Source organism: Amblyomma americanum, chromosome 10, assembly GCF_052857255.1.
Source record: "Amblyomma americanum isolate KBUSLIRL-KWMA chromosome 10, ASM5285725v1, whole genome shotgun sequence".
In the NCBI taxonomy this organism is placed as follows: domain Eukaryota; kingdom Metazoa; phylum Arthropoda; class Arachnida; order Ixodida; family Ixodidae; genus Amblyomma; species Amblyomma americanum.
In genome coordinates, this window is record NC_135506.1 from 54,538,876 (window position 1) to 54,557,407 (window position 18,532).

Consider the following 18,532-nt stretch of genomic DNA (forward strand, 5'->3'; position numbering starts at 1 on the left):
AAGGACGTTTTATGAGGCTTTAATCGTGCGAAACAACTGCGCCTGAGCGGCTTCTTGCGCGCGTAAGCTCACAAGGGTTACGTGGGGTTGCGCGTAAAGACGTAACTGATGGGCGCTGTCTGCAACGAGATCTTAGGAGGGAACCAAAACAAAATAAACGAGACTGGTTTGGGGGAGATATTCGGTTTCCGGAGGATGAATTAATTACGTCGCCGCCCCAGAAAACCTGTGACGGAGCGCAACGACAAAACAACCAAATCTGGGGGCAGGCGAGGGGGGGGGGGGGGGGGCGGAGGGGCATCAATCGACCGTTACGAGTTGCACAGGGAGAGCACGCACCCATTTATCCAACATCTCTCCTGTTTTGTCTCCGCCCTCCCCACCCCTCCCCGAAGGCGTTTCCTGCTTTAAAAGAAAACCGCCTAAAAAAGATACAGGGAGAGACAGTTTCTGACGTCCTGAAAAATTCACCTGCTGCAGACACACGCAACCACACCATGCAGTAAACGCTGAGCGTGTGTGTGTTTATATATGCGGAAAACGGGGGGAAAATTTGCAGGAGAGGGGATAAAAAAAAAGAGACAAAAGAAACCGCTTGTTAAGGGGGAGATTTATGCGGCGGTTATAAATAGGGTCTGAAGGGTGGGGATAAAGAGGCGCTAGGATATATATTTGCGCGCGCACTATTCAGACTCATTAGGGAGCAATTAACTTTCACCCAACGAAAAAAAAAGGAAGAAAAGAAATTAAGGCGAGAAATTAGCGCCGGGTGAAGCAAAGCGGCATTATTCCTTATTGCTGATAGTTAAGATGAATGAGAGTCGTATACGGCGCATGCCCGTTGAAAAGGTTCGACGGAGGCAATGGATTTCGAAGAAAAATAGCCGCACCGGGCCCGTTTTGAAATCGGACTGAGACTAATCTTACCGATCATTCGAAGCCGGCTCGGCGTCGCTCCCCAAGCCGGTAATTAGGGTCATAAGTCACGCTCGCGCCAGAACTGACCTTCGAGATCACGACGGATGCGAGTGAAAGTTATGAATCGACGGAACAGTGGAAGCGAAGTGGAACTGCAATCAAGCGACGCAGAGTTGGAGCCCTCGCTTACAAAAATTTTAGACAGTCTAGAGACTGACCTGTTGTCCTGTTCCTTACGTGTTTAGTCCTTGTCTTTGTTGTGCGCTGTAAGCGTTTTATTCAGTCATGAGCCAGTACCAACTAGCTCAACTTGCTGCTCTATTACTGACCACAGACGTTTGCCTGTAAAGTCTATAGACTTTCTACACACACATACCATAGACTGGTCTAGAAGCAATACAAATCCTACAGGTAGTGACAATCTATAGATTAATGGTCATTCCCTTTTAGTAAAGTTATTTCTGTACACAGTCTACAGACTGCGAATATACAAAAGGAAACATCTGTTTTGGTTTTGGTTTTATCGGGGTTTAACGTCCCAAAGCGACTATAAGGGACGCTGTAGTGAAGGTCTCCGGAAATTTCGACCACCTGGGGTTCTTTAACGTGCACTGACATTGCACAGTACACGGGCCTCTAGAATTTCGCCTCCATCGAAATTCGACCGCCGCGGCCGCGATCGAACCCGCGTCTTTAGAGCCAGCAGCCGAACGCCGTAACCACTCAGCCACCGCGGCGGCTGGAAACATCTGTAGGAAGGACACAGTCTATAAAAGTCTATAGGCACTCTACAGACAATTTTTAAAAGGTGTGCGGGCTGGCCTGCGCCATCCAGGTCAGCCGATGGAATACGCGAACACGAGACGCACTTTCCGACATCCCTTTACAAGGGGCCGCGTCGTCCTGCTAGCCGCATAACTCAGTGAGAGCTGCCATTCCGTCTCCGAGAGTGTGGGCCGGTCTCTCTCCTTTGACTTTTCCTCGCATGGTGGAAGGTGGACCTTATAGACACAAGATGAGCTCAACGCGTGCGCTGGTCGCAAAACAGCCCCGAAAAGAATTCGAGATGATGCGCACACAAGGGACACAAGTAGTAGTTTTACCCCCAGCACCCGAATTCGTGGTCCACTTAATTCAAGCGTTGCCAGCCTCTTCGAATTTAAGAAGTCTCTGATTTTGCGAGAGGAGGAATTTCGAGCGGTAGTCGTCTATGTCCACAAGGCTTTTCACTTCCGTCAGTGTAAGCGCGGATGTCTGGTTCCAATCGAGTTTGTAACGCCGGCTTTGAAGCCTACAACATCGATTCTCACGGCACGCTAGTTATTTCATTCACTATCGACGTTAAAACAAAATCACGATTCCGCCCATAACAACGTCGAAACAGCTTGAGCTGCGCGCTTTCTGCGGGAATTTTACTCGGCATGCATGTACCAATTTTCGACTGCTTCTCCCCATTTCGTATCGTAGATCTGGGAAGCAGCAAGGTTCCTCGATGGAGGTGTAATATAGGCGCTGTTGGTCCAAACCCGCGACGCACTATCACCGTGGCAACTTCATCAACTGTGCATCAATCTCGACATTGGAGATATTTTACTTCACTTTCACGTCTCTTTTGAGTTTCTTATGTGAAACGCTTTAAAATTGTTATGGACAGCAAATAAATGCGTGAAAGTAGCAAATTAGGCTAATTTACGAACGCCCAAGAAGAAGAATATTTCTAGCCCACGCAACGAACGAATAGCAGTAACCACAATCCTTCCATCACGGACTCAAGTAGCGGCCGTAAGTTTGAGATGAATTTGCTGGCAATGTTAGCTCTTGTGTAGTGAGTATGAATTCAGCACATTTTCTGCATTTACGGCCCCTGATGTTTGCACTTGGCTTTCACACATATGTTCGCAAATGCGGTTTGCACAACACTGCTTGCGAGGACTTCATATCTGTCTGAGAACACAAATAAAAAAAAAACTACTGGCAGTTAGTCTGAACTCCACTTAATATGCCGCGTACTGCAGACCTAACATTCGACACGAAAAGCACTGGAAAATTATGGGACGCTCAAAACTGCGGCCACCTAACGCAACGCTTGTCAAATGACCGTCTACAACCGACCAGTGAAGAAGGACGAAAACAGAGCTCCAACGAGGAGCACTTCAGACAGGAGTAGCCAGGCTGAAACGAACGCCCCCGCGCCGAGACCTGGCCATGACGATAAGTCCGTTGTTTTGACAGCGCAGTGTCCCAACACAGCCAGCGGCGCAAAAAGGCCGGGTGACCTACGTCTGTTTAGCGTCCGGATTACGCCTCAGCCCAAGTTTTTCCGGTGTCGCCTTACCGCGACCCCCTCGAGGAGTAAGTCTTATGCCGGGGCGGCTCTGAATTTTGCTATCCTTTCTTTTTCCACCCTTGTCCACACAGAGGGAACCAAGTTTTTGAAAAAGAAAAAGAAAGCGGCAGCTGAAAAAGAACGCATGAAAGAAAAAAAAGGCAATCAAACCTCCAGCGCAGTCAAATGCAAAAGCCAAACAGTCATCTTCTACAACAGCATCTTCCTGTAGGAATCTTAGTCGCGCTCTTGTTGACTCGGGAAAAAATCGAACACAGTAACAACTCGTGTTCGGCGATGGAAGGCATTCTTCACAGCAGCAAGGATAGCATTTATATATAAAAAAAAGGGACAGCGAATCAGACTGAGCGCGTAGTTTCAAAGACACGACGCCGACCACGCAATCAGCCTAGGCGAAGAACAATAGAGGTTAACAACGAACGTACATAGGAGGAAGCAAACAAACATTGCAAAGGAGAGAACACAGGCGGATTTAATGGACTACAAAAAAGAAAACAAAAGAGGAATAACTGGATGGAACAACGTCCGAACTATCGTGCGGAGGAAAAGGAGACCAAAGAGACTCACAATAGGCCACAACTAAGGCACACAGAGCTAAATAAAAGCATGGTAGGCATCGAGCGAACACGAATTCAATTTTTATTTCTTCCCGTATTTTTTTGTCTTCAAATCGAGTTTAGAGTTTGGACAGAACGAGACAAGGCCCAAGGAGAAAGAACTGCTCCTCTTGCAGCGAAGCAGGATCTACCGGCACTGTGTTCAGGAGAATTATTAAAAAAATATTAAAACAATATGACAAGGGCACGAAAAACAAATAAAAACTGAGCCAGCAGCGCTCCGGGTCTGCGCCTTATAACTCGAGCGAGCTTAAGACCAGTGAAGAAGACGAAGAAGAGGTTATTTAAGAATGTAAGCCGTTCAACCAAGAGCCCACAGACACCACCGCCTCAGGGGGGGGGGGGGGGGGGGGGGGGCTGAGTTCGGGGAACGAATCGGGAAAAAAAAGGAAAAGAGGCGTAGGGATTTCGCGTGGGACGTGCTTCCTCGGGACGTTCATTTCTCAGCTTTCTTCCACACATCTCTGTCCCTCCCTTTCGTCGTCGCTGTTGTTGCTTCGCCGCCTTTGAAAAACACCCCCCTCCCTTTGTTCCGCAACGGGAAACGGTTTTCCCGAGGCGTGGGCGCTACTCGGCTACAGGGGAGCAAGGGGCACGTCTCCCGCATTACCGCGGTCTAGCGGGAGCACCGGTTTGGAGAGGCACGGCGATCTGGAGGCTCCGTTCGCTGCCCACAGCGGGAAATCTGACACGCCAGGGTGAACAAAAAAAAAAGAGAGAAAGAAAGAAACACGCGCCGCACACATGCACGCACAAAGCGCGCAAGGAAAGTACTGAACAACGGACACGTGAAAAAGTGATCTCGCTAAGGCGCCCGTGTGCTGTGCGATGTGAGCGCACGTTAAAGATCCCCAGGTGGTCGAAATTATTCCGGAGCCCTCCACTACGGCACCTCTTTCTTCCTTTCTTCTTTCACTCCCTCCTTTATCCGTCCCCCTTACGCGCGGTTCAGGTGTCCAACGATATATGAAACAGATACTGCGCCATTTCCTTTCCCCAAAAACCAATTATTATTATTATTATTTCCTTTCTATCTCTCCCTCCGTTCCCCGCCCCACGTGTAGGGTAGCATACTGGGCGTCGCCTAGATAACCTCCCTGCCTTTAAGTTCATCTCCCCCCCCCCCCCCCCCCCCCCTCCCCTCTCTCTCTCTCTCTCTCTCTCTCTCTCTCTCTCTCTCTCTCTCTCTCTCTCTCTCTCTGCTGTACACCAGTGATGGTCAAGTGGTATGTGGCAGGTGCGAAGTTCGCTGCACAGTTTCGCTGGGAATCCAGCGGTTTTGCGATGGGTTCAGTATAACGCGAGTTGAAAGTGATCGCTTCAGGCTACAACATCCTCAGAATAAAATGCTCTCACACAGCTCATTTTCGCACGAACGCTGCGACGAATACACGCAATTAGCTAGCCTAAGGATCCCTCTATCCTGTACCGTCATGCTTGTTGCGGACCAAGAGACTGCCACGCCAGAAAAAAAAAAGAAAAACAATCTTGGTCCTTTTCTGCCGGAACGAATGCGATAACCTTCAAATCGCTCCAGGCTATACAAGCTTTCCCACGGCTTGGTGTTCTCTTGGATGCAATGCTTGGGGAAAATGGGTGTCTGAACCGCACGCGCCGGTACACAAACGATCACGCGCAGGTGCAAGCACACAGTGCGGGCACCTTCACCTGCGTCGACACCTGAACGCGCAAAATGCGAAGCCATTGCCGCAACCGAACAGACGACCTCGCACTCTGCAGCAGAACGCTCAGGACAGAATGAGCAGGAACGTCGCTCTAAAAATGGAAATGACAGTATTGTGGAGCGGCCATAAGCTTTATATATTGCCTACATACTCCACATACAGTTCACCTAGAAACTCCATATTTTACTTAATATTATACTCTATATACACTGGCACACGCTGTGCATTTAAAACGTCCTAGATTAGAATGCGCCTGTCAATTTTGGCCTGAACGCCTCGTCCTCGAATATTTATAGTTTCGTATTGGCGCCCGTGGTCCAGAAACTTTCGTGCCTGAGTGGTAGGAATAGAAAGCCCTTGTTATCACTGCATGTCCCTGAAATATGGTTTTTCGTTCTATTTTTTCTTCGCGTGGTACAAGTGACATAATTCCGCGTATCCTCTCAATCGGAGGCTTGTGCGTGATAACGAGAAGGCAACGCCCTTAATTCCAGAGAACAAGAAGATACACGTAGTTTTCAGCATAAATAAGGCGCAAATTTACTTCCATGTGCCGTCTATAAGACGAAACTCGAGAGATCAAATAGAAAAAAAAAACAGAAGAAAAACGAATCTGCCACCAAAGAGGTACCCTAGAGAACGAGAGAGCACGAGAGACCGCGAGAGAAGAAGAAAAGGAAAAGAAAACGCAATGAAGAATTAATGGCCTCAAGGCGTCAAAGAGAGACACAACGTACGCAAGAAGTAACGCAGAGATACACGCCGGCGTTCAAGAGGACCTCGGAGGGTAGAACATGGGTCCCCGCGCAATTAAGCACGCAAAATGAATTAACCAACGTCAGGCGGCATTAGTCTGCGGGCGAAGAACGAAACATAACGTCAAACGGTTGAGCGAAAAATTAGGAAAAATAAAAAAAAACAACAAAAAATTGGGAAAAAAGGGATCCGGAGCCGGCAGCACGAACGAGATGACTTGAATGATACACGCCCCTAACACACAGCAACGCCGCCGCCCGTCAAGAATCGAGGAGCGAAAAAAAAAAGACGAGAAAAAAGAGTAGTGCCATATTACTTGAGGAGAAGAAGAAGAAGAAGAAGAAGAATGAGCCGAACCATCTTCGAGACCGAGCTTCTACGTCTGGCGCCGTGACAAAGAAAGCAAATTTGCCCCGGTAATTTTCTCGCCTCGAGCGGGCGTTCCACATATACGACGTTCTTGCTCTAGCCGTTACATACCTATAGCGTTTTTTTAAAACATTTTTTTCCCCCAATCTACTGCACCGCTTATTTTTCGAAAAAAAAAATTCTACTACGACGATAACTTCATAAAACCTCTTACCGGCGACGGAAGAGAGAGCGGAAGGAAAAGGCGCCCGGGAGCAGCTTGGATTCTTTTCCGCCTAATGGTGTTCCACGCAAATTCTGATAGATGGCGGGAGACTTTTACCGGCCAAGAATGTGTTCGCCTTTCATCCTGGCGGCGCTGGCGGGCGCTCCTTTAGTGAGACGTAGTGTTCTCCAAGTCACCGTCTGCTTCGCGCTTTCGAGTCGATGTATTTCTTTTTCCTCCTTTAGAAGAAGCAGATAAAAAGCCCACAAAATTCAACAAAAAGAAAAACAAAACCATGCTGCAGCAATAAAAAATAGTTACACAACTCCTGGCCGCCAGAGTATTTTATTCATTCTTTTTTTTTCTATTTAGCAAAAGGCCCTCCCTTGCACAACAATACAGGAGACGATAAGAAGCGCAACAGATACAAAGGAACGATTCTTGGCCGTATCCGACACATCGAGGAATTCAGGAACGTATAGACGACGGACGAGAATGGTTACCTTTTTTTTGCCTGTCTTTTTATAGACAGCCGCGTTTTCCTCAACTGCCACTTTTTGGCCATCATTAGTCCGTTCCCGCCGAGGCACTATTTGTCGAGGCACAGACTCCAGGGTATGTAATAGCTGGGCTTAAACGCGTTTCCTTTTCTGAGCGTTTTTAGGTTGCCTTTTCTATTTAGGTAAGCAGCAGAAAGGATTGACGTTTATTCTGGCTTTTAAGGGAGAAATCAAAAGAAAGATGCAGGCTTATAACGCTGTCTTGAAGCTATGCCGCTTGCAATCATTAAGTCATGTGTTTGTTTTCCCCTGCTTTGTGTCCATGATTTGGTTTTATCGTAAAATAAAACAAATTTTGTCGCAAAAAGCAGGGTTCCAAGTAGGGTAAACATGTTACGCATATCACGCACACATTGTATCAAGCAAAGCCATTAAGGCAAGCAAGCCATAAAAGCAGGCGAGGTACCAAACAAGCAACGAACCCAATAAAAGGAGGGACGCCGGGTACTATAACTCTCATTCTGACCTCAAAGGCCAGCTGAAAAAAAAAATATCTTCCACAGAATTCTAGGAGCCCCCAGCCGATTTGAAACGTTTTCTAGAATTCAGAGCTTAAGCTCAGACGGACCCCAAAGACAGTGATGTGTACAACAGTCCGCCAGAACCCCAGCGTTAATGCTTCTTTTACTGAAGCGGTCCTCCATAAATAGAAAGGCAATCAGGAAATTTTTCCTTTCTTTTCAGAAAAAAAAAAACACAGGCCGCTTTCCAAGTTTCTTCTCTTCTTTTTTTTTTTCGGTCCTAATACTTAGGCTTTCATTTGGACGACGCCTCTGGCGTGACCTTCTTTGAGTGGGCGCTTATCGTGCTGCGTTCATTATTTACATGTGCTGCGTTTCCGAGAACTAAGAAGGCTTCCGGACGAAGAAGAACGCAATTATGCAGACGAAAGACGGGGAGACCAGCGCCACGACCACCGGCGAGTGCAGAGGACGCACGACACGTGGCCTTTCACCAGGACTGGGGACAGCTTGTCGCGCCCAAAATGACCACCGACGAAGGAAGGAAGGAAGAGGAAGAAAGGAAAGAGGGAGGAAGGAAGGAAGCAAGGAAGAGAGGAAGGAGGGAGGGGGATGTAGGAAGGAAGGGAGGGAAGGAAGGGAGTAAACTAGGAAGCGCAAAATACCGGACGACGGACAGAGTAAGGGACACAAAAAACAGGTTCACTCTGTCCGTCGTCCGGTATTTTGCGCTTCCTAGTTTACAACATGCATCACCAACTAGTCCGGCAGCTTGCTCTCCTGAAGGAAGGGAGGGAGGGAGGAAGGCAGGGAGGAAGGAAGTAAGGGAGGCAATGAGGGAGGGAGGAAGGAAGGGAGGAAGGAAACCAGGGAGGGAGGGAGGAAGGAGGGAGGCAGAGAGAAAGAAAGGAAGGCAGAGAGGGAGGGAGGAAGGCAGGAAGGAGGGAGGAAGGGAGAAGGAAGGAGGGAGGGAGGAAGGGAGGCAGAGAGGGAGGAAGGAAGGAAGGAAGGAAGGAAGGAAGGAAGGAAGGAAGGAAGGGAGGGAGGTAGGGAGAGAGGAAGAGCTTTGTTAGCAACCACTGTTTGTTTAACGCGCAACGCTCTTGACTCCTTAATCTCTCGTTTCAACTTGTCGTCATAGCTAAGTTGATGCATTTGAATGTTTTTCATAATATTGTCACGTGCTGGTGACAACGCCGAGGACAAGAGACGAGCAGACTAGCGTGGCTCTGAAACGAACTCTACTGGGCTGACTTGTTTCCCCAAAGAACTGAACAATTCGGCGAACGTGATAGCAATTCGCGTGCTCGGCGGTCGTCCAAGAACCCAATCACCGCAGCCCTCGGTCTCGCCCGATTTAAAACTGACGAGAACTTTTGATACAAGGCGCGAGATCACCTACTACAATCTCGAATAACGCAGAAGCCGTTGCGCGCGGCTGCAATCATTCCAGACAAATATGCTTGCACCTTTCGTCACAAATAAAGAGATAAATTGAAGTGCCGGCGGCGTTGCGCATAAAGAAACATTAGAAGAGCTCGCACCTTTAACCGCCTCACAAAATGGCATCGCACCAATGCTTTGAAACGAAAGAAATGCGGACAAAATTAAACAGTGAGAATGAGAAAATAATTACCGAGAACGCAGACACAAAGCGTCCATCAGCGCACATAATAAGGTTTTAAGCGCACAACACCTGCAACATCTGGGCGTGCGCTCCAGTTCGGCCAATGCACTTGTACGGGCCGGAGTGGCGGCGCAAAAGCTTTTCACTCAGTCCGCGGCATCGAATGGGCGTCCACAATCAGGCGTCGTCGCCTGGCTTGTATTCCGTGTGGCGTTGGAGTAGATTCAGGCGACGGGTATCAATGCGCTGCTGATCCTTAACCTGTAGACGGGCAAGCCATCGGGCTTCCTCTGTGTCTTGAACAATTTTTTTTCCCGCACTTCTTAATGAATATTTGCTGAGCGCTATTCCTCCTTTATGAACTCCCATCCACGGAAAATTTATTTTCCGTTGCTGTAGCGTAAATAAATTATCAGGTAAACAAAAAGCACAATAGATTAAACACTGTGTACAGTTAAGCGCTACACTATGAACAGAGAGGAAAATAAAATACATAATACATGACAATAAATTATTTAAAATAAACATAATAGTGCTCGCGGTTGCGCCCGGGTTTTCTCTCGTTCCCGTTAGGTATGCACGCCGCTGTATGCAAATTTAACGCCACCGCGCCAGGGAGACCTCACCGCCCGTCGGGAAGGGGCCTCCATTATGTACGACACAAGAATGCCCGGATGCCTTTAATGCGAGAGGGGAACCGTATGCCGAAATGCGAGCGGCGACGGGTGAAGAGAAAGTCTCGACTTGCATAACGCGCGCGCAACAGCGCGGTTGCTCGGATACGCGATCGCTCCGAGGACAGAGGCTGTGAAGATGTCGTAAAACGCCGCGGGGCACAGTGGCTCCTCTTCCAGGCTTCCTGAATGAACGTCCCAGGACGGGTTTCTCTTTTGCCCGTGTCCCCTTCCTGCGCGTAAGATGCAAGCCGTAACCAATCGAGGCGGGATATGCCGTAACGCCCTTTAGCCTCGGGCGAGCTCGTGGGATGAGTCAATGAAACGGTAGAAATGAATGGACTGTCCCCAGACGGAGTGGGATTAGGGAGACTTTTCTCCTTGCTTTTTTTTCTTTTTCGTTTGATGGCCGCGTTTAGAACGGGCACCAAGAATACTTTTGTTCGAGGCAGTTAGGTTTTACGAAGCGTAGCTGAAGAAATGTGAACTAGCGCAACGAAACAAGCTCTGAACACGACAGACATGATGAGCACCGAGGTTACTTTTTCAGAGTCGCTTATAACAACTACAAAAATAAAACGAGAAAACGAAGCAGAGGTTGACTCGTGCTCTATCTATAAGACATAATAGCGCTCGCCCTCTTATATTTTTAAGCACAGCACTGCCAAAATCATGCTTCTGCATGACAGTCCACTGTGTAGGCCTTACTATGCCCAAGCCTAGTTCGATAAGGTTTCGACTGGGGACGCACACGACCACGTGAATGAGTTTTAGGTCACGACATAAAACGGTTCTGACGAAGACATTTCATCCAAGAAAAAGTTATAGCAATGACAAAAAACAATAAAAGTTGTTTTGGTAGCACTTAAAGCCGCGTGGAAGCGGGTGCTGAACACTCGTCAAGATTTCAGCCCAGAAGCTCTAGCGAAGAATAGGGCAGAAGTGTGAACTCCGACACAACTTTCTCGAGGCAAAACGCCAGATATGCGGCCTCCTGCCAACAAGTATTCGCTTGCGTGAATTCGAGGAAAACCGCGCAGCTCATCCCAGCTTTCAAACGCATACCTTCCGTGGCTGCTACCAGCAGGAGCAGCAGGAGCTTTGCGCACATGGGGTGTCAAGCATTCGGACAAAAATCCTAACCCGACGCACTTAGATTTAGATCGTTACTTAGCTGAACAATTCGGTGTAGCGGATCATGGGGTTTAAGATGACAAAAAAAATAAAACAAGGTAGAGTTATACTTATAATTTATTTATTTATTTTGCAGCACGTGCACCATCCAATTTCGACGCACTTGCGGTGAACAAAGCCTAATGCTCGTAATAAGAGAGACAAGAATAATTACTTAGCGGCTGATGAGACGCAATCGGGACCTTTATTTAGCACCACCTCAGCGAGCGGAATTCCCGTCACCGATCATCGCCAAAATGGCCAGAGAGTTTTGTCACACTACAGCCAATTTGAGAACAAAGCACGCTTTACAGGGGGACACGCAGAATTTAAAAGTTGGCGGCAATGACAGAGTGGCGTGGACACCAGCAAGATGAATCACCGTATACATTGATGATGCCCAGTGACGACGCTCTAGAAAGACTCCCAAACTCTGAAAAAAGTGAACTGACGTCGAACAGAGTGACCGCGTTTTAGTGTTACCAAAGACTGTGCTGATGTGTACCGGGAGCAGCGATGACACTGTCCGATTTCACAGCCAGCGTAAGACTTGTAGCATAATCATATCATAGTGCTAAAGGACGGACACGACAGGGAGACGACATCACTTTTTTTTAGCTGCAGGTATGAATAAAACCGCATATTGCCGACTAGGCTAACAGTTAACGTTTTTGAAGCTCATACTGTACAGGAAAGCAAAATGTGCATTCCCAGAAAAATATCGCGCGCACATGGTGAGGCTCTACTTGGTGCGGTGACGCCCAGGGAACGCTAAGCCCGTATTATGCAGCTGTATTCTCTATACTGATTGTATTGCAGTGTACCGCGGTATTCTGAGTGAAGCCTAGTAAATAGGAAACGCATGGTTGACGAGTATGTGAATGAAAGCAGCAAGCAGACGCGGGAAACAAAATTTTTGCAACTATTGCCACGTGCGGTGGGTACTCCGTCGCACCGCAAATGCTGCTAAACTCAAGGAATCAAACGGCAGGGAAAAGTTGACCAAAAACAGAGAAAGAGAATGCAGGAGGTGAATGGCTGTTTTATGTGAACGCTGAACGATCTTTGCCAGGCTAATACTCTGCCCTGACTGAGATTAGCGTCGAACGCCAGCTCTGTGTAATTCCCTTCTTCACCTCACCGGCATGTCCACACAACTTGATCAGTTTTCCGTTTTTACTTCTCCCGCTGCGGGCGCTTGCATAAGGGGAGTTCATTGCACTGGTGTCAACAAATTTCTGAAGTTTTGAAGCAGTGGGGCTTATAATTTTATTCTTATGTAATACTGATGGAAAAGGTACTCCTGACATGTGCTTCTGGGCCTAGCAAATGTAATCACTTTCGAGTCTGTAATAGTGTTACACTAGACGTATTCGCAACGTCAATCTAGTGCGTAGCGCGCCAGAAAAGCTGGTTCTCCTGCATTGCTGGTGTACAAGTGGTGAAGCAATCTCTACAGGAAAGAACTCCAGAAATATTGGAGGCAGGCAAGCTCACCTGACTTACGCTCATCTTCCTTACACCAGAAAACCGGCACTTAAATGAACCAAAGAGTGGATAAATTACATGAAAATGAGAGAACTAGAGAGGACAAATCAAAGGCTTGAGAATGTAAGATCTCTATAGAGCGCTAATCCCTACTTTCGTAATGCTCTGGTACACGGAGAACGACGCCGATAAAACTCGCCGTTTCTGTCTCCGTTTAGTGCTTTTCGTCAAAAAGTGGCGCATCACAAAAACACTAATTACTGTTCAACAACAAGTAATCTCTTTTCTAACCCTGCTGAACGATCCAGCGCGGTCAGCACAGTGTGTAGAGCTGGCCGGAAACATCCGACGGCAACGCGATAAACACCGCTCCCTTCCTTTTCAGAAAGAAAAAGTCGCAGTTAAGATTTATTTGAAAAGCCGCCGTTGCGAAACTGCGTTTAAATAGAATCCCACCAAGAAGCCAGCATACAGACCAATTTCGCTGCATTCCTCTCCCACCACGCGGTAAGGCTTCTTCAGCTTTTTGTTTCGGCACACAACCGAGAATTCTCGGAAAAAGCGGAGCTGTTTGTGCTGTTGGAACGAAATAAGAGTAATACGATTATTTTCTACTTTATTACTTTCTCGCCGCGTCCATATTTATGTTCTCTCCTTATAGGAATGAGCTACTCAAACCTTAGTTTGCGATGAGGCCAAAACATTCACGGCCAAAGACCCTAACACACTGTGATCTGGTACACAGTTCAGTAAGCTGTCTGAAAAACTATAAACGTTCACAGAGCCTGTACACTTTGCTTCGGGCTACCTCCAATTATGGCTGTTTAATTTGGTCACATGTTTATTTTTCTTTTCTGAATGTTTATTAACTACCCTGAACAGATCAGATAAAAGACGCGCTTAATAACATAACTATCTGAAGGTTGAGCGCGAGATATAAAAAGAAATATATGCTGTAGAAAGTCATGGATGTTCATGAAGAGCGTTTCGTTGCATTCCAATGACCATCGGCTGCTTCTCTCGTACGACATGCATGCTTCCCAGTAGGCGCACTAGCACGAGGGACTGCACGTTCTGCTACCGCCTGATGTAGCACATCTTTTCTCAACAGCGTAATTGTATTGCCGATGTCTCGACAGGGACACAAGTGAGGACAATAGCGCCAGGACCAAGCAAACTGCAAAGCTGCCATTTCTTCAAAACTTCGGCGTCGCCAAATCTATCCGGTTAGCAGCTCCCTCTACTTGGGAAGTAGAGGGCTTCATTGCGAAGCGTAAGGGAGCACGCAACAATGTCCTCACGCGCCCATGAGACGGGTGACAAGCACCTGCACGCGATACTCATGCGGATACTGAGGTTTTAGTGAGGCACTGAGGTACGAGGTTTCCGTGTCTTAAGGACTGTTATCAGGTACTACGCAAAAGCAGATGAGCATCGGCTTATGCAAAACTTCATGTATCCTTATTCGGTGCTGACAGGAGCTAGAAGAGATTCGCCCAAAGCAAGCAACGAATCATGGAAAATAAATGAGAGTGTAAGGCTTATTTCAATACCCAGCCCATTCAGGAATGACCATGGGATATTATTCTATCACAGCCAAGAGGCTATTATGTATCACGCCACGCAGGCTAGAACGTGTATTCATATTCATAAAAAAAAACGTCCACATAATTCCAAGTCAAATTAATCGGTTATCATATGATGTAGATTTTATGTTAACCAGCACTTCCGCGCAGTGCCAACCTTTTCTATCGCGTTCGCGAGTGCACACGCGTATAAAGAAGGAACAAAAAAAGCGCGCAGAGCAGCAGGACACGATACCTGTGCATGGATCACAAGGGCTGTTCCCACAGGTGCGCATCAGGAAGTGGATAACCTTACCTGGAAGAGAAAAGGGAATTTAGGATCACGTCCTCACACTCTTATAGGAAAGCAGAGCTCACAGAAAGCATCAGGGGGAGTATAGAGCAGGTGTGCCACGTTATGACACGCACAATAATAATAAAAAAACTAGCGGCGCATATTATGAAAGTGGCACGTGGGTAAATGATAAGAAGCGGTAAAAATGGTAAGAAATGGCAAAAGAAAAACAAGTCGTTCGCAAACTGTATGAACAGGAACATGAGTTTTTCAATACGCAAAAGAAATTATTTGAATGGAACTAGAACAATGAAAGACAAATAATTGCAAGCTGCAAAAAAGATATTGGCGCTGGAAAGGGCTTGGAATGATTTCCAGTCCCTACACGGCCATTTTGCCTCTTTCCGCGGCTTGGAAATCGAGCCTGCAACATGGTGCATCACGGGAGGACACTACAGCAAAAGTTCGTAGTTCGACTGAAGTACATCCATCTCCCCAGTAATATTAGGCCGAGACAGCTAGGTAAAAGGGTGTTCTGCAAATACGCTTGACAGCGACTGAACTCTCAGGACGAAAAAAATAAAAGCCCCGAAAAGAGACAAGGAAAGAACAAAACGTACGATAGAAGAGCTATAAGTTATGAACAGTTACGTAAGCCAACCGAGAACATCAACAAGCGTCACCTGACAAAACTACAGGTATGAGTAAGGAAATGCGTTCGCATACACCAACGCGAACGTCGTGATTCGACCATCATGACACAGAGGCAGCTGACTCCAAACAGCCACAGTGCAGCTCACAAGGAACGAAGGAGGAGAAAAAAAATGCTAAAGGAGCATTCACATTATGCGACACTATTTTTAACGTGACCTGTAGTACAAGGTTCTTCAAAAGTTCTCAGGCCACAGGGTCTGCTTTTCAGCCTTATATCCTGGAGCTTAAGATGCCATTAAAGCTATCAAGGTTCTCAGGGTAGAGCATGATGCTTCTCCTATCATCTACATAAATTTTCAGCTTCGAGGGTGCCGCAAGTTCCGGAATATACTGCTTAAAAGCAGAGCGCGTGGCCTGGGAACTTTTGGCCAACCCTGTACATGTAAGTGCAAGTCAAGTATGTAAATAGAAATGTAACCAGTGCCGGACTAAATTGGATTATGTAACTAAGTGAAATGGGTCATGTGACCTGGCTACGGGACAATGTCATTCATTGAGGATGATGACCACGAGATTTCGAGGGCCGTGGCTATATCTACTAGAATTTTATATATATATATATATATATATATATATATATATATATATATATATATATATATATATATATATATATATATATATATATATATATATATATATATATATATATATATATATATATATATATATATATATAGAGTCACCGAAACCAAGGTGCATACGGAAACGTTATTTTTTACTTATTTTTTAACGTATTGTGCTTATCAGTGGGATAATATTGCTTAGGTTAATAAATCGCTTAAAGAAAATTACTTATAAAAAAGCAGAAAAACAACCATGCTGCCGGTGGGATCCGAACCCACGACCTCCGAATATCGCGTCCGGTGCTCTTACCAACTGAGCTACGGCGACGGCTGTCCAATCTGCTGCTCTCGTTGGTATTTATGTTTATTTGGTGTACGCGAACGTTGAGAGTGTTCACCAGCGAGTGTTGGCTCCCTTCACAAGTTTGTCAAACGGGCCCATTTACTTTACCTTTTATATATATATATATATATATATATATATATACCTATATATATATATACTATATATATATATATATATATTATATATATATATATATATATATATATATAAAAGGTAAAGTAAATGGGCCCCGTTTGACAAACTTGTGAAGGGAGCCAACACTCGCTGGTGAACACTCTCAACGTTCGCGTACACCAAATAAACATAAATACCAACGAGAGCAGCAGATTGACAGCCGTCGCCGTAGCTCAGTTGGTAAGAGCACCGGACGCGATATTCGGAGGTCGTGGGTTCGGATCCCACCGGCAGCATGGATGTTTTTCTGCTTTTTTATAAGTAATTTTCTTTTAAGCGATTTATTAACCTAAGCAATATTATCCCCACTGATAAGGCACAATACGTTAAAAATAAGTAAAAAATAACGTTTCCGTATGCACCTTGGTTTCGGTGACTCTATATATATATATATATATATATATATATATATATGATATATATATATATATATATATATATATATATATATATATAAAGTCACCGAAACCAAGGTGCATACGGAAACGTTATTTTTTACTTATTTTTTAACGTATTGTGCTTATCAGTGGGATAATATTGTATTAAACCTTTGCCTCAGCGCAGGTGAGAATGAGCGCTAATGATAGACAAAAAAATGAACGGACACGGGAAGGTCAACATGTAATCGTATAAAGTACTTTATTCGTCCAACATGAAAGTGATCAAAAGAATCCTGTCCGCTGTAGGTATATGAGACCGTAACAATTACAACAATTAAGCGAAACATTATTCTTGGGATCTACCAAGCACACCCAGAAGCCTAGAAAGTCAAACGGCCTAGCCGCGCCACCTGCTAGCTGTCCTTGTTATCTTAGACGGTAGAGTGACTGCCGAGAAAGGTGGTGGTCCAGAGTTGGATTCCCGGGAGAAATTTTACTTAAAAAATCCGATATTTCTGAGAGAGCTCCAGAGGTTTCCAGAGGCGTATGGATGCGCATGGGCGGATGCCAATGAAAAATTTCTCCCCTATTACAAATTTAGTCTACCTTGCGGTGTATCCCTTAGCACTTCGGAATAAGCCGTGAGCCGTGATTACAAGCTCAACCATGACAAGGTTAGACCAGCCAGCACTCGCCTTGCAAAAGCTACCAGCACAGCGCGGGAGAGTGTGTTTCCAACAGCGTTCGTTGAGCTTGGAAGTCGTTTAGGCGCACGATTAAAAAAAAAAAAGCCCTGCTTCGTAAGAAAGAAAACGTAATACGACTAACAAAACGCCGAACGCCTTGGACATGAATCGCAAAAGGGAAAAAATCAAATCAGAGAGTGTACTGAGATCTGGAAGCTGCAGGGTGTCAGGTGCCTTACATGAAGGCCTGGGTACCAACGCCATCAGAGCCCACATAGGACCAACACAGACACCCACACGCCATTTGAAGCGGGCGAGAAATAGACACAAAGAAAAAAGAGGCAAAGGGAGAAAAGCAGTGTCACGTAAGAGCTCCGTTGGCAGGCAAAAAATTAAAAAAAATAAGCAGCGAGAATACGACGACGAAAGTCGCTTTACTCATTTATTTATCCGTCCCCTCTCTATACAGCTTCACCTGAGCAGGCTAGGAAGCCTCGGGGCAAAGTACACGTGAACGAGAGAACCCCTTTCAGATGAGGCGACGAGAAGCCCAGCTTACAGGACTTTGCACTCCTCCTTGTCGGAGGGCTGTCTCACGCCCGCGCAAATTTCACCACGAGGCCTTTTCCCCTTCCTTATATTCGGCTCACTTCACCTAACCCACCCCTATGGTGTTCTTACGGTTCCCTCTTTTCCCCGCTGCAGCATTAAGATCTGCTCTCGGAGGGTGAGAGACCATTTGAAGTTGTGATGCAGCGGGAAGAGATCAGATAAAAGAAAAATAGAAAGCATCATAGGCTTCAGAACACCCACTAAGCATTTCCATGTCTTTCCTTCCTTCTTTTTTTGCTTTAATGCGACGGCTACATACGGGAGTTATCCTAAGCAGCCACTATAACGTCAACAAATAAATTTTTATTTTCCTT

General features: G+C 46.2%; 1 protein-coding gene and 1 long non-coding RNA gene across 2 annotated transcripts in view; both read right to left on the bottom strand.

The window, feature by feature from the left end:
* The window catches only part of mib1 (E3 ubiquitin-protein ligase mind bomb 1), a 500,932-nt gene that overhangs the window by 234,117 nt on the left and 248,283 nt on the right, over positions 1 to 18,532 (bottom strand). The gene's annotated exons all lie outside the window — the stretch shown is intronic.
* The window catches only part of LOC144107641 (uncharacterized), a 171,136-nt gene that overhangs the window by 125,411 nt on the left and 27,193 nt on the right, over positions 1 to 18,532 (bottom strand). The window contains exon 2 of the long non-coding RNA XR_013309337.1: positions 14,702 to 14,761. This is a non-coding gene — a long non-coding RNA (uncharacterized LOC144107641). The remainder of the gene's footprint in view (positions 1 to 14,701; positions 14,762 to 18,532) is intronic.